General features: G+C 46.7%; 5 non-coding genes and 2 pseudogenes across 5 annotated transcripts; all 7 read left to right on the forward strand.

The window, feature by feature from the left end:
- The first annotated feature begins 1,202 nt into the window (after nt 1–1,202).
- LOC130340170 (U2 spliceosomal RNA) lies at nt 1,203–1,393 on the forward strand. Its single transcript, XR_008880351.1, has one exon. It is a non-coding gene; the product is annotated as a U2 spliceosomal RNA (small nuclear RNA).
- Nucleotides 1,394–3,471: 2,078 nt separating this feature from the next.
- Nucleotides 3,472–3,581, forward strand: LOC130340192 (U2 spliceosomal RNA; annotated as a pseudogene).
- A 770-nt stretch (nt 3,582–4,351) lies between these two features.
- On the forward strand, nt 4,352–4,533 carry LOC130340185 (U2 spliceosomal RNA). Its single transcript, XR_008880362.1, has one exon. It is a non-coding gene; the product is annotated as a U2 spliceosomal RNA (small nuclear RNA).
- Nucleotides 4,534–6,616: 2,083 nt separating this feature from the next.
- On the forward strand, nt 6,617–6,726 carry LOC130340193 (U2 spliceosomal RNA; annotated as a pseudogene).
- Nucleotides 6,727–7,496: 770 nt separating this feature from the next.
- LOC130340186 (U2 spliceosomal RNA) lies at nt 7,497–7,678 on the forward strand. Its single transcript, XR_008880363.1, has one exon. It is a non-coding gene; the product is annotated as a U2 spliceosomal RNA (small nuclear RNA).
- Nucleotides 7,679–9,775: 2,097 nt separating this feature from the next.
- On the forward strand, nt 9,776–9,966 carry LOC130340159 (U2 spliceosomal RNA). The gene has a single exon (XR_008880341.1). It is a non-coding gene; the product is annotated as a U2 spliceosomal RNA (small nuclear RNA).
- A 2,078-nt stretch (nt 9,967–12,044) lies between these two features.
- Nucleotides 12,045–12,235, forward strand: LOC130340207 (U2 spliceosomal RNA). Its single transcript, XR_008880375.1, has one exon. It is a non-coding gene; the product is annotated as a U2 spliceosomal RNA (small nuclear RNA).
- Nucleotides 12,236–13,761: the final 1,526 nt, after the last annotated feature.

A 13,761-nucleotide genomic window follows, 5' to 3' on the forward strand; every position in this document is an offset into this window, starting at 1 on the left:
GCCTGCAACTTTCTGTGCGACAAATTCAGACAGGAAAAATCAGTATAAATCCTTAGAAAATTATCCCCCAGTGTCTCCATCTGCTGGCGGTATTGAATAAGCATTGCTGCACTGATGGGGTATGCATTAGACGAAAAAAAAGAAGAAAAAGAAGAATAATACGCCCAGAAAAGAGGCGAAAAGGAGAAAAACGTAAAAAAACGTGAAAAAAAAGTAAGAGGAAGAGAAGGGAAAAAAAGGTGGAAATGGGTTTAAAAGTGATTTCGGCGGAGAAATATATATGTATATATATATATATATATATATATATATATATATATATATATATACGCGCACACACACACATATATATAAACGTATTCTCCGTTGAGATATTGCAGCCGCTGCTGTGTCCAGGCCCAGGAGCCTTAGCACTGTGCTGTGATGTCACTCAATACCACTGACATCACTAGGTGTAAACAACATCTCTCCTTTGCTGTGTATGTGACTATGGAGCTGTTTGGTGATGTCGTCTATTATGGCCTTCATAGAAGCAACAGGAGATTGTTGCATCCATCTAGAACCCTCAGAACTACAGTGCTATGATGTCACTCACTTCCACAGGCCTTGCAGAGTGTAAACAACAACAACCCAGCTTTGTTGTGTATGTAACCATAGGGATTTGTGATGTCACCTAGAACCTTCACAGCAGCGACAGCTTTATGAGGAGCATCAGCACTGCTCTGCCTGAGCAGAACCATCACCGCCATAGGTTGTCAAATAACCCGGGTTTAACCCACACAGGTAAGTCCAATGGGGTGCAGGCATGTCCTCTATGCTTACAGCTTCCCGTGGGTGTTGGTTTGATACCGTTTGGGGACAGCCAAGGAGGCATCTGCAGGCAACAAAGGTAGGTGTGTGCTTGTGTGTGTGTTTCCTATGCAGATCCTAAGCCCAGTGTCACATGCAAGTAGGAGGAGTAAGAAGGGTTCCTGGCAAATCCGGGTTATGGATTGCATTTAAAAAGGCCCCGTGGGAGTGCAATGGGCCCCTGTCTTGCTGCTTAGCAATAATGGTATGGGTTTAGGTTCTGCTGTGTGTACTGGTGGTTGACTGCCCCCCAGCCCAGAGTGTGCATGGAAAATTGTCTGGCAGCCTCCCTGACAGCAAGCAGTGATAGTGCCCATGAAGGGCACCTTGTTGGGCCCGCCCCTTTCACGGTTATCGCTTCTCGGCTTTTTGGCTAAGATCAAGTGTAGTATCTGTTCTTATCAGTTTAATATCTGATACGTCCCCTATCTGGGGACCATATATTAAATGGATTTTTGAGAACGGGGGCCGATTTCGAAGCTTGCTTCCGTCGCCCTATGCATTGACCCGATATGGCAGTATCTTCGGGTACAGTGCACCACCCCCTTACAGGGTTAAAAAGAAAGATTCCTACTTTCATTGCTACCTGCTTGCTGGCTAGCCAGCTAGCCAGCCCTGTGGGCCTTGCTGCTGCTGCAGCCAAAAAACAAAAGGTGGTGCTGCTGCTGCTTCTGCTGCTTCTGCTTCTGCTTGTGTCTGGCCGCTGTTGGAGCGTCCAGGCACAGGACTTCTGCTGCTGCTGACTAAATGGCCTCCTTAATTGGATCATTTGAGTAGCCAGCACACCTGTGCAGGTAGGGCATGACATGATAGGCAGCTGCCTTGATAGCGGGTGGGTGCTGAATGTTCCTAATTGACAAAATAAGATTAATGCTTATGAAGAAATATAAAATCTCATCCCTTCCCCAATATCGCGCCACACCCCTACCCCTTAATTCCCTGGTTGAACTTGATGGACATATGTCTTTTTTCGACCGTACTAACTATGTAACTATGTAACATAACATGGGGGGGGGGGGGGGGGTCTCCTGGCTGTTCACACAGGTGTGTCATTGCTGTACATTGACCATGCATTGCTTCTGTGGTATTGCAAAGGCAAAGACAAATGCTTCCAGCCATCCATTGCACTAATGGATTGGTCATCAGCTGGCTGTCTATGTCCCGCATCAATATAGACCAAAGTACAGAGGGTTAGGCTATGCTATTGTGCACCTACCTGATGCATCAGAAGGTGCGAGGCCCTTGCTAAATTCTGTGCACAGACTTTGAGATCTATACTTTAGACTGTATCTAAACCTGCTCCAACATGGACTGACATTCTGGCCTACTTTCAGCCGATGCGACTTGTCTGTCGCTGAACAGTCGCTTTTTATGTATTCAGCACCTATGTATAATGTTGTAAAAATGCTCTAGAAGCTAAAGTCGCAGAAATGTCACACATATTTGGCCTGCAACTTTCTGTGCGACAAATTCAGACAGGAAAAATCAGTATAAATCCTTAGAAAATTATCCCCCAGTGTCTCCATCTGCTGGCGGTATTGAATAAGCATTGCTGCACTGATGGGGTATGCATTAGACGAAAAAAAAGAAGAAAAAGAAGAATAATACGCCCAGAAAAGAGGCGAAAAGGAGAAAAACGTAAAAAAACGTGAAAAAAAAGTAAGAGGAAGAGAAGGGAAAAAAAGGTGGAAATGGGTTTAAAAGTGATTTCGGCGGAGAAATATATATATATATATATATATATATATACGCGCACACACACACATATATATAAACGTATTCTCCGTTGAGATATTGCAGCCGCTGCTGTGTCCAGGCCCAGGAGCCTTAGCACTGTGCTGTGATGTCACTCAATACCACTGACATCACTAGGTGTAAACAACATCTCTCCTTTGCTGTGTATGTGACTATGGAGCTGTTTGGTGATGTCGTCTATTATGGCCTTCATAGAAGCAACAGGAGATTGTTGCATCCATCTAGAACCCTCAGAACTACAGTGCTATGATGTCACTCACTTCCACAGGCCTTGCAGAGTGTAAACAACAACAACCCAGCTTTGTTGTGTATGTAACCATAGGGATTTGTGATGTCACCTAGAACCTTCACAGCAGCGACAGCTTTATGAGGAGCATCAGCACTGCTCTGCCTGAGCAGAACCATCACCGCCATAGGTTGTCAAATAACCCGGGTTTAACCCACACAGGTAAGTCCAATGGGGTGCAGGCATGTCCTCTATGCTTACAGCTTCCCGTGGGTGTTGGTTTGATACCGTTTGGGGACAGCCAAGGAGGCATCTGCAGGCAACAAAGGTAGGTGTGTGCTTGTGTGTGTGTTTCCTATGCAGATCCTAAGCCCAGTGTCACATGCAAGTAGGAGGAGTAAGAAGGGTTCCTGGCAAATCCGGGTTATGGATTGCATTTAAAAAGGCCCCGTGGGAGTGCAATGGGCCCCTGTCTTGCTGCTTAGCAATAATGGTATGGGTTTAGGTTCTGCTGTGTGTACTGGTGGTTGACTGCCCCCCAGCCCAGAGTGTGCATGGAAAATTGTCTGGCAGCCTCCCTGACAGCAAGCAGTGATAGTGCCCATGAAGGGCACCTTGTTGGGCCCGCCCCTTTCACGGTTATCGCTTCTCGGCCTTTTGGCTAAGATCAAGTGTAGTATCTGTTCTTATCAGTTTTTCATGCCGGTGTACCGTAACGCCGGTATGGGGCTGGTGGGGATGGGTGCTGCATGGAGGATGCAGGTGTACCAGGGCTTTCCGGGGCTGGTTCTGAGGAATCAGCTCGACGGCTGCCCCGATGTGACCTGTTCCCTCCGGGTCTCGCCATGAGGCTGAGAGGGTCTAGAGCCGAGGTACTTTTGTGCCTCGGGGAGTGGTGACCCCGAGGTGCCGAAACTCACTGGGAGAATAGACTCACTGAGTTGAAGCACGGGCACCATAATCTCTTCACCTTGTGGCACTCACCTCTTGATTCCCGGCCTTCTGGCTAGGATCAGAGAAATTTTTATAGATCCGGCCGGATGTCCGGGCAGTATATCTGCACACATTCACTTATTTATTTCTTTTTTGTCTCACTGTGTCACTTTTTGCGTGTTGTGTGTTCACAGGATTTGTCAGGATGCGGTAGCCCTTCTGGGTGTCCCTCCTGGCGGTCTAGGGGAGGTGTGTGTGGCCATTAGGTTCCGCACCTCCCTGCAAACACCCCGGGTACTCCTGCTTGGCAGGGTACCTACCGTAATCGGCTCTGCGGGCAGATACCTTGGCTAACGCCAAGGGGGATGCCGGGAGCATTTGTGGTCCCCTAGTAGCTTCGGCGAAAAGGGACATCGAACCTGGAACCTCGCAGGTACCTTTTGGTCCGGAGGCGAAGGGTAAGGTTTGTTGGGGGGCCTCTCTCCTATCGGAGAAGGGCTAGCGATAGACCGCATCCTTTTTGCACGTTTTTTTAGTGTAACACGTTTGCACTTTTTCTTGCACTTTGGGTGAATCGAAAGCACGTTCCTCGGCTTTAGAAAAAAAAAAAAAAAAAATCTGTTCTTATCAGTTTAATATCTGATACGTCCCCTATCTGGGGACCATATATTAAATGGATTTTTGAGAACGGGGGCCGATTTCGAAGCTTGCTTCCGTCGCCCTATGCATTGACCCGATATGGCAGTATCTTCGGGTACAGTGCACCACCCCCTTACAGGGTTAAAAAGAAAGATTCCTACTTTCATTGCTACCTGCTTGCTGGCTAGCCAGCTAGCCAGCCCTGTGGGCCTTGCTGCTGCTGCAGCCAAAAAACAAAAGGTGGTGCTGCTGCTGCTTCTGCTGCTTCTGCTTCTGCTTGTGTCTGGCCGCTGTTGGAGCGTCCAGGCACAGGACTTCTGCTGCTGCTGACTAAATGGCCTCCTTAATTGGATCATTTGAGTAGCCAGCACACCTGTGCAGGTAGGGCATGACATGATAGGCAGCTGCCTTGATAGCGGGTGGGTGCTGAATGTTCCTAATTGACAAAATAAGATTAATGCTTATGAAGAAATATAAAATCTCATCCCTTCCCCAATATCGCGCCACACCCCTACCCCTTAATTCCCTGGTTGAACTTGATGGACATATGTCTTTTTTCGACCGTACTAACTATGTAACTATGTAACATAACATGGGGGGGGGGGGGGGGGGTCTCCTGGCTGTTCACACAGGTGTGTCATTGCTGTACATTGACCATGCATTGCTTCTGTGGTATTGCAAAGGCAAAGACAAATGCTTCCAGCCATCCATTGCACTAATGGATTGGTCATCAGCTGGCTGTCTATGTCCCGCATCAATATAGACCAAAGTACAGAGGGTTAGGCTATGCTATTGTGCACCTACCTGATGCATCAGAAGGTGCGAGGCCCTTGCTAAATTCTGTGCACAGACTTTGAGATCTATACTTTAGACTGTATCTAAACCTGCTCCAACATGGACTGACATTCTGGCCTACTTTCAGCCGATGCGACTTGTCTGTCGCTGAACAGTCGCTTTTTATGTATTCAGCACCTATGTATAATGTTGTAAAAATGCTCTAGAAGCTAAAGTCGCAGAAATGTCACACATATTTGGCCTGCAACTTTCTGTGCGACAAATTCAGACAGGAAAAATCAGTATAAATCCTTAGAAAATTATCCCCCAGTGTCTCCATCTGCTGGCGGTATTGAATAAGCATTGCTGCACTGATGGGGTATGCATTAGACGAAAAAAAAGAAGAAAAAGAAGAATAATACGCCCAGAAAAGAGGCGAAAAGGAGAAAAACGTAAAAAAACGTGAAAAAAAAGTAAGAGGAAGAGAAGGGAAAAAAAGGTGGAAATGGGTTTAAAAGTGATTTCGGCGGAGAAATATATATATATATATATATATATATATATATACGCGCACACACACACATATATATAAACGTATTCTCCGTTGAGATATTGCAGCCGCTGCTGTGTCCAGGCCCAGGAGCCTTAGCACTGTGCTGTGATGTCACTCAATACCACTGACATCACTAGGTGTAAACAACATCTCTCCTTTGCTGTGTATGTGACTATGGAGCTGTTTGGTGATGTCGTCTATTATGGCCTTCATAGAAGCAACAGGAGATTGTTGCATCCATCTAGAACCCTCAGAACTACAGTGCTATGATGTCACTCACTTCCACAGGCCTTGCAGAGTGTAAACAACAACAACCCAGCTTTGTTGTGTATGTAACCATAGGGATTTGTGATGTCACCTAGAACCTTCACAGCAGCGACAGCTTTATGAGGAGCATCAGCACTGCTCTGCCTGAGCAGAACCATCACCGCCATAGGTTGTCAAATAACCCGGGTTTAACCCACACAGGTAAGTCCAATGGGGTGCAGGCATGTCCTCTATGCTTACAGCTTCCCGTGGGTGTTGGTTTGATACCGTTTGGGGACAGCCAAGGAGGCATCTGCAGGCAACAAAGGTAGGTGTGTGCTTGTGTGTGTGTTTCCTATGCAGATCCTAAGCCCAGTGTCACATGCAAGTAGGAGGAGTAAGAAGGGTTCCTGGCAAATCCGGGTTATGGATTGCATTTAAAAAGGCCCCGTGGGAGTGCAATGGGCCCCTGTCTTGCTGCTTAGCAATAATGGTATGGGTTTAGGTTCTGCTGTGTGTACTGGTGGTTGACTGCCCCCCAGCCCAGAGTGTGCATGGAAAATTGTCTGGCAGCCTCCCTGACAGCAAGCAGTGATAGTGCCCATGAAGGGCACCTTGTTGGGCCCGCCCCTTTCACGGTTATCGCTTCTCGGCCTTTTGGCTAAGATCAAGTGTAGTATCTGTTCTTATCAGTTTTTCATGCCGGTGTACCGTAACGCCGGTATGGGGCTGGTGGGGATGGGTGCTGCATGGAGGATGCAGGTGTACCAGGGCTTTCCGGGGCTGGTTCTGAGGAATCAGCTCGACGGCTGCCCCGATGTGACCTGTTCCCTCCGGGTCTCGCCATGAGGCTGAGAGGGTCTAGAGCCGAGGTACTTTTGTGCCTCGGGGAGTGGTGACCCCGAGGTGCCGAAACTCACTGGGAGAATAGACTCACTGAGTTGAAGCACGGGCACCATAATCTCTTCACCTTGTGGCACTCACCTCTTGATTCCCGGCCTTCTGGCTAGGATCAGAGAAATTTTTATAGATCCGGCCGGATGTCCGGGCAGTATATCTGCACACATTCACTTATTTATTTCTTTTTTGTCTCACTGTGTCACTTTTTGCGTGTTGTGTGTTCACAGGATTTGTCAGGATGCGGTAGCCCTTCTGGGTGTCCCTCCTGGCGGTCTAGGGGAGGTGTGTGTGGCCATTAGGTTCCGCACCTCCCTGCAAACACCCCGGGTACTCCTGCTTGGCAGGGTACCTACCGTAATCGGCTCTGCGGGCAGATACCTTGGCTAACGCCAAGGGGGATGCCGGGAGCATTTGTGGTCCCCTAGTAGCTTCGGCGAAAAGGGACATCGAACCTGGAACCTCGCAGGTACCTTTTGGTCCGGAGGCGAAGGGTAAGGTTTGTTGGGGGGCCTCTCTCCTATCGGAGAAGGGCTAGCGATAGACCGCATCCTTTTTGCACGTTTTTTTAGTGTAACACGTTTGCACTTTTTCTTGCACTTTGGGTGAATCGAAAGCACGTTCCTCGGCTTTAGAAAAAAAAAAAAAAAAAATCTGTTCTTATCAGTTTAATATCTGATACGTCCCCTATCTGGGGACCATATATTAAATGGATTTTTGAGAACGGGGGCCGATTTCGAAGCTTGCTTCCGTTGCCCTATGCATTGACCCGATATGGCAGTATCTTCGGGTACAGTGCACCACCCCCTTACAGGGTTAAAAAGAAAGATTCCTACTTTCATTGCTACCTGCTTGCTGGCTAGCCAGCTAGCCAGCCCTGTGGGCCTTGCTGCTGCTGCAGCCAAAAAACAAAAGGTGGTGCTGCTGCTGCTTCTGCTGCTTCTGCTTCTGCTTGTGTCTGGCCGCTGTTGGAGCGTCCAGGCACAGGACTTCTGCTGCTGCTGACTAAATGGCCTCCTTAATTGGATCATTTGAGTAGCCAGCACACCTGTGCAGGTAGGGCATGACATGATAGGCAGCTGCCTTGATAGCGGGTGGGTGCTGAATGTTCCTAATTGACAAAATAAGATTAATGCTTATGAAGAAATATAAAATCTCATCCCTTCCCCAATATCGCGCCACACCCCTACCCCTTAATTCCCTGGTTGAACTTGATGGACATATGTCTTTTTTCGACCGTACTAACTATGTAACTATGTAACATAACATGGGGGGGGGGGGGGGGGGTCTCCTGGCTGTTCACACAGGTGTGTCATTGCTGTACATTGACCATGCATTGCTTCTGTGGTATTGCAAAGGCAAAGACAAATGCTTCCAGCCATCCATTGCACTAATGGATTGGTCATCAGCTGGCTGTCTATGTCCCGCATCAATATAGACCAAAGTACAGAGGGTTAGGCTATGCTATTGTGCACCTACCTGATGCATCAGAAGGTGCGAGGCCCTTGCTAAATTCTGTGCACAGACTTTGAGATCTATACTTTAGACTGTATCTAAACCTGCTCCAACATGGACTGACATTCTGGCCTACTTTCAGCCGATGCGACTTGTCTGTCGCTGAACAGTCGCTTTTTATGTATTCAGCACCTATGTATAATGTTGTAAAAATGCTCTAGAAGCTAAAGTCGCAGAAATGTCACCCATATTTGGCCTGCAACTTTCTGTGCGACAAATTCAGACAGGAAAAATCAGTATAAATCCTTAGAAAATTATCCCCCAGTGTCTCCATCTGCTGGCGGTATTGAATAAGCATTGCTGCACTGATGGGGTATGCATTAGACGAAAAAAAAGAAGAAAAAGAAGAATAATACGCCCAGAAAAGAGGCGAAAAGGAGAAAAACTTAAAAAAACGTGAAAAAAAAGTAAGAGGAAGAGAAGGGAAAAAAAGGTGGAAATGGGTTTAAAAGTGATTTCGGCGGAGAAATATATATATATATATATATATATATATATATATATATATATATATACGCGCACACACACACATATATATAAACGTATTCTCCGTTGAGATATTGCAGCCGCTGCTGTGTCCAGGCCCAGGAGCCTTAGCACTGTGCTGTGATGTCACTCAATACCACTGACATCACTAGGTGTAAACAACATCTCTCCTTTGCTGTGTATGTGACTATGGAGCTGTTTGGTGATGTCGTCTATTATGGCCTTCATAGAAGCAACAGGAGATTGTTGCATCCATCTAGAACCCTCAGAACTACAGTGCTATGATGTCACTCACTTCCACAGGCCTTGCAGAGTGTAAACAACAACAACCCAGCTTTGTTGTGTATGTAACCATAGGGATTTGTGATGTCACCTAGAACCTTCACAGCAGCGACAGCTTTATGAGGAGCATCAGCACTGCTCTGCCTGAGCAGAACCATCACCGCCATAGGTTGTCAAATAACCCGGGTTTAACCCACACAGGTAAGTCCAATGGGGTGCAGGCATGTCCTCTATGCTTACATCTTCCCGTGGGTGTTGGTTTGATACCGTTTGGGGACAGCCAAGGAGGCATCTGCAGGCAACAAAGGTAGGTGTGTGCTTGTGTGTGTGTTTCCTATGCAGATCCTAAGCCCAGTGTCACATGCAAGTAGGAGGAGTAAGAAGGCTTCCTGGCAAATCCGGGTTATGGATTGCATTTAAAAAGGCCCCGTGGGAGTGCAATGGGCCCCTGTCTTGCTGCTTAGCAATAATGGTATGGGTTTAGGTTCTGCTGTGTGTACTGGTGGTTGACTGCCCCCCAGCCCAGAGTGTGCATGGAAAATTGTCTGGCAGCCTCCCTGACAGCAAGCAGTGATAGTGCCCATGAAGGGCACCTTGTTGGGCCCGCCCCTTTCACGGTTATCGCTTCTCGGCCTTTTGGCTAAGATCAAGTGTAGTATCTGTTCTTATCAGTTTAATATCTGATATGTCCCCTATCTGGGGACCATATATTAAATGGATTTTTGAGAACGGGGGCCGATTTCGAAGCTTGCTTCCGTCGCCCTATGCATTGACCCGATATGGCAGTATCTTCGGGTACAGTGCACCACCCCCTTACAGGGTTAAAAAGAAAGATTCCTACTTTCATTGCTACCTGCTTGCTGGCTAGCCAGCTAGCCAGCCCTGTGGGCCTTGCTGCTGCTGCAGCCAAAAAACAAAAGGTGGTGCTGCTGCTGCTTCTGCTTCTGCTTGTGTCTGGCCGCTGTTGGAGCGTCCAGGCACAGGACTTCTGCTGCTGCTGACTAAATGGCCTCCTTAATTGGATCATTTGAGTAGCCAGCACACCTGTGCAGGTAGGGCATGACATGATAGGCAGCTGCCTTGATAGCGGGTGGGTGCTGAATGTTCCTAATTGACAAAATAAGATTAATGCTTATGAAGAAATATAAAATCTCATCCCTTCCCCAATATCGCGCCACACCCCTACCCCTTAATTCCCTGGTTGAACTTGATGGACATATGTCTTTTTTCGACCGTACTAACTATGTAACTATGTAACATAACATGGGGGGGGGGGGTCTCCTGGCTGTTCACACAGGTGTGTCATTGCTGTACATTGACCATGCATTGCTTCTGTGGTATTGCAAAGGCAAAGACAAATGCTTCCAGCCATCCATTGCACTAATGGATTGGTCATCAGCTGGCTGTCTATGTCCCGCATCAATATAGACCAAAGTACAGAGGGTTAGGCTATGCTATTGTGCACCTACCTGATGCATCAGAAGGTGCGAGGCCCTTGCTAAATTCTGTGCACAGACTTTGAGATCTATACTTTAGACTGTATCTAAACCTGCTCCAACATGGACTGACATTCTGGCCTACTTTCAGCCGATGCGACTTGTCTGTCGCTGAACAGTCGCTTTTTATGTATTCAGCACCTATGTATAATGTTGTAAAAATGCTCTAGAAGCTAAAGTCGCAGAAATGTCACACATATTTGGCCTGCAACTTTCTGTGCGACAAATTCAGACAGGAAAAATCAGTATAAATCCTTAGAAAATTATCCCCCAGTGTCTCCATCTGCTGGCGGTATTGAATAAGCATTGCTGCACTGATGGGGTATGCATTAGACGAAAAAAAAGAAGAAAAAGAAGAATAATACGCCCAGAAAAGAGGCGAAAAGGAGAAAAACGTAAAAAAACGTGAAAAAAAAGTAAGAGGAAGAGAAGGAAAAAAAAGGTGGAAATGGGTTTAAAAGTGATTTCGGCGGAGAAATATATATATATATATATATATATATATATATATATATATATATACGCACACACACACATATATATAAACGTATTCTCCATTGAGATATTGCAGCCGCTGCTGTGTCCAGGCCCAGGAGCCTTAGCACTGTGCTGTGATGTCACTCAATACCACTGACATCACTAGGTGTAAACAACATCTCTCCTTTGCTGTGTATGTGACTATGGAGCTGTTTGGTGATGTCGTCTATTATGGCCTTCATAGAAGCAACAGGAGATTGTTGCATCCATCTAGAACCCTCAGAACTACAGTGCTATGATGTCACTCACTTCCACAGGCCTTGCAGAGTGTAAACAACAACAACCCAGCTTTGTTGTGTATGTAACCATAGGGATTTGTGATGTCACCTAGAACCTTCACAGCAGCGACAGCTTTATGAGGAGCATCAGCACTGCTCTGCCTGAGCAGAACCATCACCGCCATAGGTTGTCAAATAACCCGGGTTTAACCCACACAGGTAAGTCCAATGGGGTGCAGGCATGTCCTCTATGCTTACAGCTTCCCGTGGGTGTTGGTTTGATACCGTTTGGGGACAGCCAAGGAGGCATCTGCAGGCAACAAAGGTAGGTGTGTGCTTGTGTGTGTGTTTCCTATGCAGATCCTAAGCCCAGTGTCACATGCAAGTAGGAGGAGTAAGAAGGGTTCCTGGCAAATCCGGGTTATGGATTGCATTTAAAAAGGCCCCGTGGGAGTGCAATGGGCCCCTGTCTTGCTGCTTAGCAATAATGGTATGGGTTTAGGTTCTGCTGTGTGTACTGGTGGTTGACTGCCCCCCAGCCCAGAGTGTGCATGGAAAATTGTCTGGCAGCCTCCCTGACAGCAAGCAGTGATAGTGCCCATGAAGGGCACCTTGTTGGACCCGCCCCTTTCACGGTTATCGCTTCTCGGCCTTTTGGCTAAGATCAAGTGTAGTATCTGTTCTTATCAGTTTAATATCTGATACGTCCCCTATCTGGGGACCATATATTAAATGGATTTTTGAGAACGGGGGCCGATTTCGAAGCTTGCTTCCGTCGCCCTATGCATTGACCCGATATGGCAGTATCTTCGGGTACAGTGCACCACCCCCTTACAGGGTTAAAAAGAAAGATTCCTACTTTCATTGCTACCTGCTTGCTGGCTAGCCAGCTAGCCAGCCCTGTGGGCCTTGCTGCTGCTGCAGCCAAAAAACAAAAGGTGGTGCTGCTGCTGCTTCTGCTGCTTCTGCTTCTGCTTGTGTCTGGCCGCTGTTGGAGCGTCCAGGCACAGGACTTCTGCTGCTGCTGACTAAATGGCCTCCTTAATTGGATCATTTGAGTAGCCAGCACACCTGTGCAGGTAGGGCATGACATGATAGGCAGCTGCCTTGATAGCGGGTGGGTGCTGAATGTTCCTAATTGACAAAATAAGATTAATGCTTATGAAGAAATATAAAATCTCATCCCTTCCCCAATATCGCGCCACACCCCTACCCCTTAATTCCCTGGTTGAACTTGATGGACATATGTCTTTTTTCGACCGTACTAACTATGTAACTATGTAACATAACATGGGGGGGGGGGGGGGGGGGGTCTCCTGGCTGTTCACACAGGTGTGTCATTGCTGTACATTGACCATGCATTGCTTCTGTGGTATTGCAAAGGCAAAGACAAATGCTTCCAGCCATCCATTGCACTAATGGATTGGTCATCAGCTGGCTGTCTATGTCCCGCATCAATATAGACCAAAGTACAGAGGGTTAGGCTATGCTATTGTGCACCTACCTGATGCATCAGAAGGTGCGAGGCCCTTGCTAAATTCTGTGCACAGACTTTGAGATCTATACTTTAGACTGTATCTAAACCTGCTCCAACATGGACTGACATTCTGGCCTACTTTCAGCCGATGCGACTTGTCTGTCGCTGAACAGTCGCTTTTTATGTATTCAGCACCTATGTATAATGTTGTAAAAATGCTCTAGAAGCTAAAGTCGCAGAAATGTCACACATATTTGGCCTGCAACTTTCTGTGCGACAAATTCAGACAGGAAAAATCAGTATAAATCCTTAGAAAATTATCCCCCAGTGTCTTCATCTGCTGGCGGTATTGAATAAGCATTGCTGCACTGATGGGGTATGCATTAGACGAAAAAAAAGAAGAAAAAGAAGAATAATACGCCCAGAAAAGAGGCGAAAAGGAGAAAAACGTAAAAAAACGTGAAAAAAAAGTAAGAGGAAGAGAAGGGAAAAAAAGGTGGAAATGGGTTTAAAAGTGATTTCGGCGGAGAAATATATATATATATATATATATATATATATATATATATATATATATATATATATACGCGCACACACACACATATATATAAACGTATTCTCCGTTGAGATATTGCAGCCGCTGCTGTGTCCAGGCCCAGGAGCCTTAGCACTGTGCTGTGATGTCACTCAATACCACTGACATCACTAGGTGTAAACAACATCTCTCCTTTGCTGTGTATGTGACTATGGAGCTGTTTGGTGATGTCGTCTATTATGGCCTTCATAGAAGCAACAGGAGATTGTTGCATCCATCTAGAACCCTCAGAACTACAGTGCTATGATGTCACTCACTTCCACAGGCCTTGCAGAGTGTAAAC

The sequence above is a fragment of the Hyla sarda genome, unplaced genomic scaffold, assembly GCF_029499605.1.
Source record: "Hyla sarda isolate aHylSar1 unplaced genomic scaffold, aHylSar1.hap1 scaffold_576, whole genome shotgun sequence".
NCBI classification, from domain to species: Eukaryota; Metazoa; Chordata; class Amphibia; order Anura; family Hylidae; genus Hyla; species Hyla sarda.